At 45.3% G+C, this 14,114-nt stretch overlaps 1 pseudogene; it reads left to right on the forward strand.

Annotated features, from left to right (window-relative positions):
- Positions 1–1,009: 1,009 nt before the first annotated feature.
- The window catches only part of LOC139317759 (uncharacterized), a 63,906-nt pseudogene continuing 50,801 nt past the window's right edge, over positions 1,010–14,114 (forward strand).

Below are 14,114 nucleotides of genomic sequence, written 5' to 3' on the forward strand. Positions count from 1 at the left end.
AACCTTGCAGCTTTATAAAACTTTCACTGGAAATGAACAATAAAAATACACTGTATATAACAGGAAGGATGAATTTAAGTTTGGCATAATTCCTAACATCTGGGTTTTATTTTTGAGCCAGCACTCTCACTTCTTATCCCGCCTTTATTTTGAATCAATATTTGCATATTACATCAGCAACTACAGAACATCTTGACTTTGCTGTCAGCTTGTTCAGCAGAGCATGAGTGAGTTCCTGTACCAATTCTGTTAGAGTTTGCAGCAATCCAACCAGCACACAAGTAAATAATTCAGCAGGATTCATTTATAGAAGAAACTTGTTTATATACAATAATATAAAACATGATGCATCTATACAATACCCATGCAGCTCTTGCAACGTGGTAGCAAGTACAAGGACAAGAAGCAGAAGCCAACAAATTCAGCTTTGGGACAAAGCTGTCAGCTTGTCCAGACATAGTGAGATTGAGTTTTGGCAGTGATCCTTCTTCGTCAACACAAACCTACACCCATCATTAAATTTTCCTTATGATTACCTAGGAGGTTACAAGCTACACTTTGAGAATCCCTACTTTAGTGTCTATTGAGATTCTCAGTCATCCAGGTCATGGTTGTCCCAAAGGTGCTTTTTCAAGAGGCAACTGGACTGTTTTTTCTTTGAAGACATTTCACTTCTCATCCAAGAAGCTTCTTCAACTCTGGTTGGATGGTGGCGAATGGAAGGATTTATACTCCTTACAAACAGCTGGTCATTTGCATTCTTTTAGAGAGTCATTAAGGCCACCTGGAGGTTTATCTGTGTCATCAGGGTCACCTGAGTAGTGCAAATGGGTAGGGAGCCTTCTTGAAACTGTTGAAAGGACTGTGTTGTAGACTGGAGATAGATGATGTAGTATCCCTCCCACTCTGTTGAGAGAGGGCTAAAAAAGCTGCTTGGATGAGAAGTGAAATGTCTTCAAAGAAAAAACAAAGTCCAGTTGCCTCTTGAAAAAGCACCTTTGGGACAACCATGACCTGGATGACTGAGAATCTCCATAGACATTTAACTATACACTTTGGGATAAACACCCTTTGAGTGGTGCAGGAGTATGAATGGATTTCCAGAAAAATTGCAGACTACAGGAACCAGGGGTGAAATGTAAAATTTGTTACTACCGGTTCTGTGGGTGTGGCTTGGTGGGGGGGGGGGGTAACGTGACTGGGTGGGCATGGCCAACTTTTTTTTTTTAACTTTTCAAAGCATTTTTTCTGCAAATGCAAAAAAATGCTTTGAAAAGCCTCTGCCAATCAGGCAACACAGCTGGGATTGTCAGAGGCTTTTCAAAGCATTTTTTTACCACCTCTTCCGCTGAAGAGGTTGCAGAAAAAAATGCTTTAAAAGCCTCTCTGACGATCCCAGCTGAGTTGCCTGATTGTCAGAGAGGCTTTTCAAAGCATTTTTTTAAAAGCCTCTCTGACGATCCCAGCTGAGTTGCCTGATTGTCAGATAGACTTTTTTAAAAAAAAGCCTAGATTTTTTCTCTATCTGCGCATGTCCAAGATGGAGAATCCAGCCTGAGACGCTCCCGGTAGATGGGGTGATTCCTGGCAATTTCGGGAGGTTCCTGGGGCGATTGTCCACCATGGCCCCCAGTCCTAGAATCTTCCCCCGACCCATTGAGGGGCTTTTTGCCCTCCGGAACATCGGGGCGAGGGAAAAAAACGGCTGCTGAAGGCTCCGCGGGGTGACGTTGGTAGCGATTTGACTGGCGGCGCTTTTCTCAGCCTCCGGCATGGACCGACGGCGGCAGCAGCTCTGCGGTGTGGCGGCGGCAATGCGGTGGCTCCCCTGGATTCCTGGCCTCTCCGGGGCTTTCTGAGGCTCCTGGGGACCCTGGACTATGGTGGGAGCCATGGTGGAAGTGGCGCTGGCGCTGGCAGTGGGCGCGGGGCTGTTGGCGGCCGCTGGACGATGGCGGAGGCGAGGGGGCGGCAGCTGGCTGCTACCGAAGAGGACGCTATGGTGAGAGGCTGCTGGCTTCTATTTTGAAACCCCGGACCTGCTAGGGGGCGGCCTATTTCTGCTGTCCCACTTTGCTGCAGGAATCCAGAGGCCCCATTGGAGACTGGGGCTGTAGACTGGGGGTAAAAAAAAAAAATGTTGGAAGACCTGGAAGATCTGGGGAGTGGGAGAGGTTGGAAGATGGCCGAGGGTTGGCCTTGGGCTGCCTCAGGCCATTCCCCCCCTCCCCCCCTTTTTTTTGTTGGCCTGTATAGGCCTTATCATGGTCACCACCCCAGCTACTTTCTGCCTTGCAAGCCATCTCCCTTCATTGCTTTCCATGTGTCATCTGTTCCCCGGGTTTACTATTCTGCCTTCTAGACTGGCTCTATTCCACCTATGCCCTTGATGGTGTGGAGAATGGACAATTCTGATATGGATTCTGAGGGAGTCCGGTTCAACTGCTGTTTCCCTACCAGAGTGGATAGACTATCGAATCTCTCCATAGCCAACTCCATCGGCTAGCCATCGTGAGAGGATGGCCTGGAGAGAGCACCTTCTGAGTTTTGTTGAAAAGGCACAAGACTTCTTCCACTGTCGTGAGAGGACAGTGGAGCCCGGTTTTTCCCATGTCTTGAGTTGCTGCCTCTCCATGCCCTAGGACGATTAGACTATTCTATGGAACCTCAGCCAGAGGATGCTTCACCCTTCCCGGTTCTTGATGCACTCGGCCGCCGAACTCCTTGCACTGCGAGACTCCCCCCTCTCGCAGGCCTGGCCCTCCATGCTATCGAGGGCCTATCTTGATGACGGATTTTGGAATCCCGAGAGATGGCATGCTGCGAAGAGGGGGTTGAGGGGTTTTTTATTTAAATTTTTAAAGAAAATTTTAAGGGGACCCGGGAGGAAGGGAGGGGGTTGTGAAAGTGGACCTGGGGGGGTCCAGATAGCTACTGAGCGGGGTGACAGGCTGATTGGCTGCAGCAGAGGGGTCAGGAAAGAAAATTTATCCGGGGAGCAGGGGGATAACAAGAAGGGCAATATAATTGAAATAATGAGTGGGAGGGGCAGGTATGACGGGCGCAGGGGACCATATCATGTGCCGAGGGTGCGCATACGCTGTTTACGAGCAATTGCGCACTCCGGTCCCCAATGCACGCCTTGTGGCCTGGGTTGTGCAGAATCTCAGGCCCAGGGTCCACGGCTGATGTTATGTAATGCCAGGTCGGTTGTCAATAAAGCCCCCCTCATCTGTGATCTTATATTGGAGGGGGGTGCGGACCTGGCAGGTATTACGGAGACCTGGTTGGGCCAAGAGGGGGGGGTCCCCCTCGTTGAAATGTGCCCACAAGGTTTTCATGCATTTCATCAGCCAAGGGCCCAGGGGAGGGGTGGGGGAGTGGCGGTGATTATTAGGGAGAGTCTTTGTCCGAGGGAGACCACTGTTCCTCAGATAGCCGGATGTGAGTCCCTCTTTGTGAAGTGGGGCTGTGGTGTGCAGATGGGTTTGCTGACTGCGTACCTGGCTCCCTGCCACGTGGCAGCGACCCTACCCGAGCTACTCGACGTCATCGCCGGGGTGGCGGTGGATACCCCCAGACTTGTTGTCATGGGGGATTTCAACCTTCCATCCGCGGGTGAGATGTCAGAGGTGGCTCGGGAGTTCATGGCTTCCATGACGGCCATGGACCTGACCCAGTTAGTTCAAGGCCCCACTCACATAGGAGGACACACTCTGGACTTGATTTTCATCTCTGGTCAGTGGTTGAATGATCTTGGTAGAGGGGACTTAGACATTAAACCCTTGTCATGGACAGATCATTCGCTCCTTCACTTGGACTTTCCTACCGCTTCCCCCTGCCGCAGGGAGACGGAACCGACTAAATGGTTCTGTCCCAGGCACCTGATGGATCCAGAAAGGTTCCTGACGGAGCTTGGGCCGTTTCCTGAGACTCTGACACATGACTCAACTGAAGAGCTGGTGGCCGCCTGGGAGAGTGCGGCCGCCAGAGCTTTGGATCGTGTCGTGCCTTTGCGGCCTCTGACCCGATGCCGATCTCAATTGGCTCCTTGGTTCTCTGAGGAGCTGAGAGAGATGAAGCGTCAGAAGAGACGCCTAGAGAGCATTTGGAGGACTAGTCATTGTGATTCCGACCAGACACAGGTGAGGTCTTATATCAAGACCTACCTAGTGGTGATAAAAGCGGCAAAATCTAACCATTTTTCCACTCTTATCGCATCTGCAGAGAACCGCCCAGCCGCCCTGTTTAGGGTGACCCACTCCCTTCTTCGGGGGGGAGTGCGGGAGGATCCCTTGCAGGGTCGAGCTGAGGATTTTGTGCAATTCCTGCACGATAAAGTCGCTCGGATTCGGGAAGGCTTGGACTCCGACTGGGTGAGTCCGGGGGAGGAGACGAGGGTAGGTCTTGAGAATATTATCTGGGAGGAGTTTGATCCTGTGGCTCCCGAGGATGTGGACAGGGTTCTGGGTAGGATTAGTGCCGCCACATGTTTATTGGACCCATGTCCCTCCTGGTTGGTACTGGCCTCCCGGGAAGTTACACGAGGCTGGCTCCAGGGGATTATAACTGCTTCTCTGAGTGAGGGTGCCTTTCCCGCCGCCTTGAAAGAGGCAGTGGTGAGGCCCCTCCTCAAGAAGCCTTCCCTGGACCCGGCTGAATTAGTTAACTATCGTCCGGTCTCCAACCTTCGTTTTGCGGCGAAGGTTGTTGAGAGTGTGGTGGCACGACAACTGCCCAGGCACCTGGATGAAGCTATCTATCTAGACCCGTACCAGTCGGGCTTCAGGCAGGGGCACAGCACAGAAACGGCATTGGTCGCGTTGGTGGATGATCTCTGGAGGGCCCGGGACAGGGGTTGCTCCTCTGTCCTAGTCCTATTAGATCTCTCAGCGGCTTTTGATACCATCGACCATGGTATCATGCTGCAGCGGTTGAAGGGGTTAGGAGTAGGGGGCACCGTTTTGCGGTGGTTCTCTTCCTTCCTCTCCGGCCGCTCGCAGTTCGTGTTGGCAGGGGGGCAGAGGTCGACCTCGAGGCATCTCGCATGGGGAGTGCCACAAGGGTCGGTCCTCTCGCCTCTTCTGTTCAACATTTATGTGAAGCTGCTGGGTGAGATCATCCGTGGTTTTGGGGTGAAGTGTCACCTGTACGCTGATGATACTCAGCTGTACATCTCCACCCCAGACCACCCCAACGATGCCCTTGATGTGATGTCTCGCTGCCTGGAGGCTGTGCGGGTCTGGATGGGGAGGAACAGGCTCAGACTCAACCCTTCCAAGACCGAGTGGCTGTGGCTACCGGCGTCCCGATATAGTCAGCAGGTGCCATCGCTGACTATTGGGGGTGAATCGTTGCCCCCCACAGAGAGGGCTCGCAATCTGGGTGTCCTCTTGGATGCACGGCTGTCTTTAGAAGAGCATATGACGGCCGTGGCCAGGGGGGCCTTTTATCAGGTTCGCCTGATCCGCCAGTTGCAGCCCTTTCTGGACCGGGACGCCTTGCGCACGGTCACTCATGCCCTTGTCACCTCCAGGCTGGACTATTGTAATGCTCTCTACATGGGGCTCCCCTTGAAGAGCACTCGGAGGCTCCAGCTGGTCCAGAATGCGGCCGCGCGGGTGGTTATGGGCGCACCTCGTTGTGCCCGCGTGACACCCCTCCTGCGCGAGCTGCACTGGCTCCCAGTGGTCTTCCGGGTGCGATTCAAGGTGTTGGTTACCACCTTTAAAGCGCTCCATGGCACAGGACCCGGGTACCTTCGAGACCGTCTTCTGCCACCAATAGCCTCCCACCGACCAGTCCGTTCCCACAGAGAGGGTCTCCTCAGGGTGCCATCAGCCAAGTTATGTCGGCTGGCAACACCCAGGGGGAGGGCCTTCTCTGTGGGAGCCCCAACCCTGTGGAATGAACTGCCCCCGGAAATACGTAAGATTTCCGACCTCCGGGTGTTCCGCTGCGCACTGAAGACCCTGTTGTTCCGCCAGGCAGGGCTGTCAATATAATAATTTTAAATTGGGGTATTTTAATTTTTGGGGTTTTAAATCGGCCAAATCTATTTAATTATTTTAATTTTTAATTATTGTTGTGTCTTGTGTTTTTAAATTGTCTGTACACCGCCCTGAGTCCTTCGGGAGAAGGGCGGTATAGAAATAAAATTATTATTATTATTATTATTATTATTATTATTATTATTATTATTATTATTATTATTATTATTATTATTATTATTATTATCTGACGATCAGGCAACTCAGCTGGGATCGTCAGAGAGGCTTTTTAAAAAAATGCTTTGAAAAGCCTCTCTGACATTCCACAATGTTACGGTGGTTCTCCTCCTTTCTCTCAGACCGGTCGCAGTTCGTGTTGGCAGGGGGGCAGAGGTCGACCTCGAGGCCTCTTATATGTGGAGTGCCTCAGGGGTCAGTCCTCTCGCCCCTTCTGTTCAACATTTATGTGAAGCCACTGGGCGAGATCATCCGTGGCTTTGGGGTGAAGTACCACCAGTACGCTGATGACACCCAGCTGTACATCTCCACCCCAGGCCACCCCAATGATGCCCTTGAAGTGATGTCCCGGTGCCTGGAGGCTGTGCGGATCTGGATGGGGAGGAACAGGCTCAAGCTCAACCCTTCCAAGACTGAGTGGCTGTGGTTCCTGGCATCCCGATATAGTCAGTTGACTCCATCACTGACTATTGGGGGTGAGTCTTTGGCCCCCTCGGAGAGGGCTCGCAATCTGGGAGTCCTCCTGAATACGCAGCTGTCTCTGGAGGAACATCTGACGGATGTTGCCAGGGGGACTTTTAGTCAGGTTTGCCTGATCCGCCAGTTGCGGCCCTTTCTTGATCGGGATTCCCTGTGCACAGTCACTCATGCCCTCGTCACCTCTCGCCTGGACTACTGCAACGCTCTCTACATGGGGCTCCTCTTGAAGAGCACCCGGAGGCTCCAACTGGTCCAGAATACGGCCACGCAGGTAATCACGGGAGCCACATGGCGTTCCCATACAACACCTCTCCTGTGTGAGCTGCACTGGCTCCCAGTGGTCTTCCGGGTGTGCTTCAAGGTGTTGGTTATCACCTTTAAAGCGCTCCATGGCATAGGACCTAGTTATCTTCGAAACCGCCTGCTGCTACCGACGGCCTCCCATCAACCTGTGCGATCCCACAGAGAGGGCCTCCTCGGGGTGCCATCAGCCAAACAATGTAGGCTGGTGACCCCCAGGGGGAGGGCCTTCTCTGTGGGGGCACCTACCCTCTGGAATCAGCTGCCCCCAGAGATAAGGATAATCCAAGACCTCGGTGCCTTCCGCCGTGCCCTTAAAACCTTTTTTTTCCAGCAAGCCGGGCTGGCCTAACACTTTTTAAAATGTTTTTAATTGTTTGTTATTGTTTTGAATCATGGGGCCAAATTTATATATATCTTTTTAATTGTATTTTAATGTTTGTAGTTTATGCTTTTACTTGGCTGTTCACCGCCCTGAGTCCTCAGGGAGAAGGGCGGTATACAAATTTAAAAATAAATAAATAAATAAATAAATAAATAAATAAATAAATAAATAAATAAATAAATAAATAAATAAATAACACTGAAGCTAAAGCAGCCACTTGCCTATGAAGGGTTGCTGGTGATAACCCTTTCTCTAACCCAGCTTGCAGAAACTCCAGAAGCTGCTGCACTGTTGCCTTGGTCGCCTGAATCCTCCACCCCAAGTACCACAAACAGAATGTTTGCCAGGTGGAGTTAAAAATGCGTGCCGTCGACGGGTGCCTGGCAGCCTGCATAGTCTCTATCATGCTTGCGGTGAAATTTCTCTCTTCAAGCAATCGCCACTCAACCTCCACACAGATAAGTGAAGCCATTGCGGATCTGGGTGACAAACGGGTCCCTGAGAGAGGCAGACCCTGTCGGGCGGGATCTTCCAGGGTGGTGCGACCGATAGAATCACCAGATCCGCAAACCACGGTCGCCGTGGCCAATGAGGAGCTACCAGGATGAGCTCTGCCCTGAAGTGAAGAATCTGACTGATGACCTTCGGAAGCAGTGCCAGTGGGGGGAAGGCATATAACAGGCCCTCGGGCCAAGGGCAATGAAGAGCGTCTACTCCTTCCACTCCCTGACACAGGAACCGAGCGAAAAACCAGGGTAGCTGGGCATTCGTCTGTGAGGCGAAGAGGTTGATGGTCGGCTGACCGAAACATGTCACAATCTCCTGGAATAATTTCGGGTCCAGTCGCCACTCTGACTGATCTAAGGCCTCCCTGCTTAGCCAATCCGCCCACATGTTGTCCTGTCCGGCCAAATGTTCTGCTTTGATGGACCTCACATTTTGCTCCGCCCAACGACAGAGCCTCTCTGCCTCCTTCATGAGAGTCTGGGATCATGTACCCCCCTGCCTGTTTACATGGGCTTTTACTGTAACATTTTCTGTCATAAGGAGTACATGGCGGTTCAAGAGGTAGGGCCTGAAGTGCCTGAGTGTCAAGCGTGCCGCTCTCAGCTCTAGCCAATTGATGTACTTCCGTGCCTCCGCCCGTGACCAAACACCCTGTGCCATCTGATGCTGGCAATGAGCCCCCCATCCTACTAAACTGGCATCTGTGGTCACTGTGACTCTCTCCTGTACTAGGAAGTAACATCCCTGTGAAAGCCGTCTGGACATCCACCAGCTCAGGGATGCTCTGACCAACACTGGAATCCTGACCTTGGTCCATGACGTTGCCCTTCCTGACTTCTGAAACGGTAACATGAACCATTGCAGAGGCCTGGCGTGAAACCTCACCCAAGACACAATCTCTATGAACGAAATCATCTTGCCTAACAGGGTGGAGAGCTGTGCTAAAGTCACCCTGGGTGCAACCATCACCCATCTGGTCAAACTCTTTTTTTTTGAAAAAAACATTTTTTATTTTCAAACAAAAAACAAACAAAACATAAAAACATCATCATTCCCAATCATTACAGACAGTGTAAAGAACGGTTTTCATCCTTTTGTGCTCCTGCAATCTTCATAATATCAATATACAAGCTTATTTCCTAAAAGAAGAGTTTAAAATATTTTATCTTATTGCATTTCATATTTCTTATCTCATCTCCATGTTTTATTTTCTATCCATTGATAAAACAAACCCCATATCAGATAATATTGTTTATCTTCCTGTTCTTGTATTTCAAGTGTCAATTTACTCATTTCAGCACATTCCATCATTTTCTTAATAATTTCTTCATCGTTAGGTATTTTCTCTCCTTTCCAATTTTTAGCAAATACAATTCTAGCCGCTTTTAAGACATTCACAATTAAATATTGCAGTTCTTTATTATATGACTCTGGTAAAATCCCTAGTAAAAATATCTCCGGTTTAAAGTCAATATGTCTCTTTGTCATCTTCTCCAGCCACGTATGTATCTTAGTCCAGTATCTCTTAGCATCTGCGCAAGTCCACCACATATGGTAATATGATCCTGGGGTCTGATGACACTTCCAACACTTCTCCAATTTATTCTTAAACATTCTGGCTATTCTCGTCGGGGGTAAATGCCACCTGTAAAACATCTTATACAAATTCTCTTTATACGCTGTAGACATTGTCATCTTATAGTTATGTGACCACAATTTTTGCCATTTCTCTAAATCAATGATTCACCAGTTTCTGGATCGGGACTCCTTACGCACGGTCACTCATGCCCTCGTCACCTCCCGCCTGGACTATTGTAATGCTCTCTACATGGGGCTCCCCTTGAGGAGCACCCGGAGGCTCCAACTGGCGCAGAGTGCGGCCACGCGGGTGGTAATGGGAGCGACATGGCGTTCCCATGTAACACCCCTCCTGCACGAGCTGCACTGGCTCCCGGTGGTCTTCCGGGTGCGCTTCAAGGTTTTGGTTACCACCTTTAAAGCGCTCCATGGTTCAGGACCTGGGTACTTGCGGGATCGCCTACTACCACCAATAGCCTCCCACCGGCTGGTACGGTCTCATAGAGAGGGGCTCCTCCAGGTGCCGTCGGCCAAACAATGTCGACTGGTGGCCCCCAGGGGGAGAGCCTTTTCTGTGGGGGCACCTACTATCTGGAACGAGCTCCCCCCAGAGATACGGAGGATCCCGGATCTGTGCACCTTCTGCCGCGCTCTAAAGACCGTTTTATTTCACCAGGCGGGCCTGGCTTAATTTTCTCCCTCTTTTTAAACAATTTTAATATTTTAATATTTTTAATATTTTAATATTCAAAGTTTAAATTTGTTTTAAATTCATTGGGGTTTTAATTTGTCTGGGCCAAACTATTTAATTCGATTTTATTACTGCTTTTTAAATTTTGTATGTATGTATTTTATTGTTGGCTGTTCACCGCCCTGAGTCCTTCGGGAGTAGGGCGGTATATAAATCAAATAAAAGTAAAAGTATTATTATTTATTATTAATCATTACTAATGATCTGGCCTAACTCTCCTTTTTAAATTTTTAATTTGTTTGATTTGTTTTATAAATTGGGTGTTTTAATCTGTGTTTCGGCCAAAATATTTAATAATTTTAAGGGATTTTTAATGTTTGTATTATCTGTATTTTATCTTGGCTGTTCACCACCCTGAGTCCTCCGGGAGTAGGGTGGTATAGAAATTTGATTAATAAATAAATAAATAAATAGTAGCTGGCCTGAAAATTAACAAAGACAAAACGAAGATAATGACCAAAAATATGTTGAAAAGGCAAAAAGAGGAATTGACGGAGATTTCAAAGATCTAGGTCACAAATAAGGTAAAATATTTGGGGATACATTTGACAACAAGATGTAGTGCACTCAAAGAAAATAATTACAATAAGCTGAAGCAACAGATTGGGCAGTATTTGATGAAATGGGGAAACTTGCAGTTATCTTTGATTGGTAGGATCTCAAGTATTAAGATGAATGTTTTGCCTAGACTGTTGTATTTATTTCAGACAATTCCAATTAAGTTGGGCAAGGAATTTTTTGAAGAACTGAATAAAATAATATTGAAATACATTTGGCAGGGAAAAAAGGCAAGGATAAAATTAAAGCTGTTACAAGATGCTAAAATGAGGGGTGGCTTCGGCTTGCCCAATTTAGAATTATATTATCAAGCGACATGTTTAATGTGGATTAAAGAGTGGATAACTTTGAGAAATACTAGATTATTGAATTTGGAGGGTCATGATCTGCTGATGAGATGGCATGCTTTTTTGTGGTATAAAGGAGCAAAAATACAGGGATATTTTAGAAGACATCAAATATGGGAAGCTTTACTATTGAATTGGGAGAAGGTTAAAAAACATTATTATTTGAAAATTCCAGTCTGGGTATCAACAATTGAAGCTTTCACTTACTCAATAGTATTGAAAAGGGAACAAATTGTTAGATATAGCGAATTACTGGATGAAAAGGGTGAACTTAAGTTAAAGCAAGAATTAGAAGATCAGGGATATAAGATGGATTGGTTTTCTTACATGCAAATACATTCTTTACTTTACTTTTACTTTTAATACTTTTATATTAAAATATTAAAATTGTTTAAAAAGAGGGAGAAAGTTAGGCCAGGCCCACCTGGTGAAATAAAAAGGTCTTTAGATCTAATCATTACTATTATTAATTATTACTGTCCCAAACTCATCAATAGATTCTATCAATTTCTTTATTGTTGTTAATGGTTCTTCAATAATAAAGACCAGGTCATCTGCGAAGGCTTGCAACTTATATTCTTCTTTCTGAATTTTCATGCCTTTTATCTCTTTATCTTCTCTAATATTTCTATTTAGAACTTCCAATGTCAGAATGAACAACAATGGTGACAGCGGGCATCCTTGTCTAGTGCCTTTTTCTATCTCAATCGGATCAGTCAATTCTCCATTTATTATTACTTTGGCAGTCTGTTTACAATATATAGTTTCAATTGCCTGGATAAATTTCCTACCAAAGCCCATCTCTTCCATTTGAAGTATCATAAATCGCCAATTCACATTGTTGAAAGCTTTTTGAGCATCTAAGAATATCAACGCCATCTGCTTTTCAGGATGTGCTTCGTAGTATTCTAAAGTGTCCAGAATTATTCTTATATTGTCTCTAATTTGTCTTTTTGGAAGAAAGCCATTTTGATCTATATGTATGAAGTTATTCAAATATCTCTTAAGCCTTTCTGCCAATATTGATGCAAAAATTTTATAGTCTGAGTTTAGCAGAAATATAGGCCTATAATTTTTAATTTGTTGTGGGTCTGTATCTTCTTTATGGATCAATGTGATATATGCCTCAGTCCATTATTTGGGTATTTTCTTCTTTGTCATCACTTCGTTCATAACATCCAGTAGTGGGAGACTTAAATAATCTTGTAGTGTCCTATAATATTCAACAGGTGCCTTTCCATTCTTTTGTTTCTTAATTGCTTCTGTTAATTCCATCATCATAATATTCCCCTCCAGCATCTCCTCCACATCTTTAGAAAGCCGAGGTAATTTAGCATCATGCAAATATCTCATCACATTTTCATCCTCTATCATCTCTCTCTCATAAAGTTGCCGATAATATTCTTGTATTATTTTTCCCATTTCTTTATTTCCAAATTTCCTTTGCCCATAGTCATCGATTAATTGCATTATTTTCCTTGATTCGCTTTCTTTTTTCAATTTATATGCTAACCACCTTCCTGGTTTGTTCGCATTTTCAAAATAGTTCTGTTTAGCACTTCTTATTTTTTGGGCTAGTTCTTCCTTCTCCAATAAGTCCATTTTATGCTTTATTGTGTCCATTTTTATTTTTATATCTTTCTTACATGGATTTTTCTGGAGTTCCTTTTCAAATCTCTTATGTTCATCAATTAACATTTTAGCAGTTTGTCTTTTCTTCAAATTTCTTTATCTTGTATAGTCCATTATTAGACCTCTAGCATAGGCCTTCATTGTATCCCATACATTTTGAGCAGATGTGTCTTCTTTCTTGTTTTCTTTAAAAAAGAAAGTCAATTCTCTCTCCATTTTCTGTACGAACTCTTTCTCTTTTAATATTGTATTATTTAAAGTCTATCTAGATTTTCTTTTCTGACCTTTCCAGGTAGCAGTCACAGGATTGTGGTCAGCCCACAAGTTTGTTTCTATTTCCACATAGTCTATCTTCAAAGTCAAGTCCATTGTTGTCCGAATCATATCTAATCTAGACCAAGATGAGTGTCTATCAGAGTAAAAATTATATTGTCTATTTTTCCCATTTCTGTCTCTCCATACGTCTTTCAAATTAATTTTAAATTAATCATCTTAAAGAAGGTTTTCGGTAATATCTTTCTGGTACGTCTTACTGGTTTAAGTGTATTATAATCCAGATTTTCGTCTACCACTCCATTAAAATCACCCATCATGCATATATTTTCATATTCCATTTCAATTATTTTCATGTGCAACTTTCTATAAAAATCACTTTGCTTATTATTTGGAGCATATATTGCAACCAACAAAATTTTCATATTATTGTCCATTATTTCCACCATCAAGATTCTGCCCTCTGAGTCTGCATATAATTGTTTCGTGGGTAATGAATTTCTAATATATAAAACAACTCCTCTCTTTTTACTTTGTGGCAACGATAAAAAAGTTCTACCTAATTTGGGCCGTATCAATAGTTGTTCATATTGCTTTTTAATATGAACTTCTTGCAAGCATATTATATCTAATTTTAATTTCTCTAATTTGTGAAACACTTTACTCCTTTTAGCTACTGAATTGAGTCCATTTATGTTTATTGAAATTAATTTCGTTTCTTCCATGTTCATACCTTATATGTAGGTTTTGTTGCTCTAGTTGATCTTACTTCACATTGTTCCTTGTATTCCACCACTCCACCAACAGCGCCTTCTGTTGGTTCAATCATAGCCAATTCTTCTTCTGTGAATTTTACTGGCACCACTGTAGTTGAAGATTCCGTTTAGATTTCCGCTTCTTTTCCTTTAAAAAAATCTTCATAAAAGGCTCTCGCTTTATCAATTGTATCCAACCTGTATCTTTGAAGTTGCCACGTTAAGATTAACCCTTCTGGAATCAGCCATCTATAATGAATTCCTTTTTGGATTAAGATTTTGGTCAGGAACTGGTATTCTCTTCTCAAGTCTCTCACCTTT

This window comes from Pituophis catenifer, unplaced genomic scaffold (genome assembly GCF_029215685.1).
Source record: "Pituophis catenifer annectens isolate HBS135680 unplaced genomic scaffold, rPitCat1.0.hap2 SCAF_5, whole genome shotgun sequence".
NCBI classification, from domain to species: Eukaryota; Metazoa; Chordata; class Lepidosauria; order Squamata; family Colubridae; genus Pituophis; species Pituophis catenifer.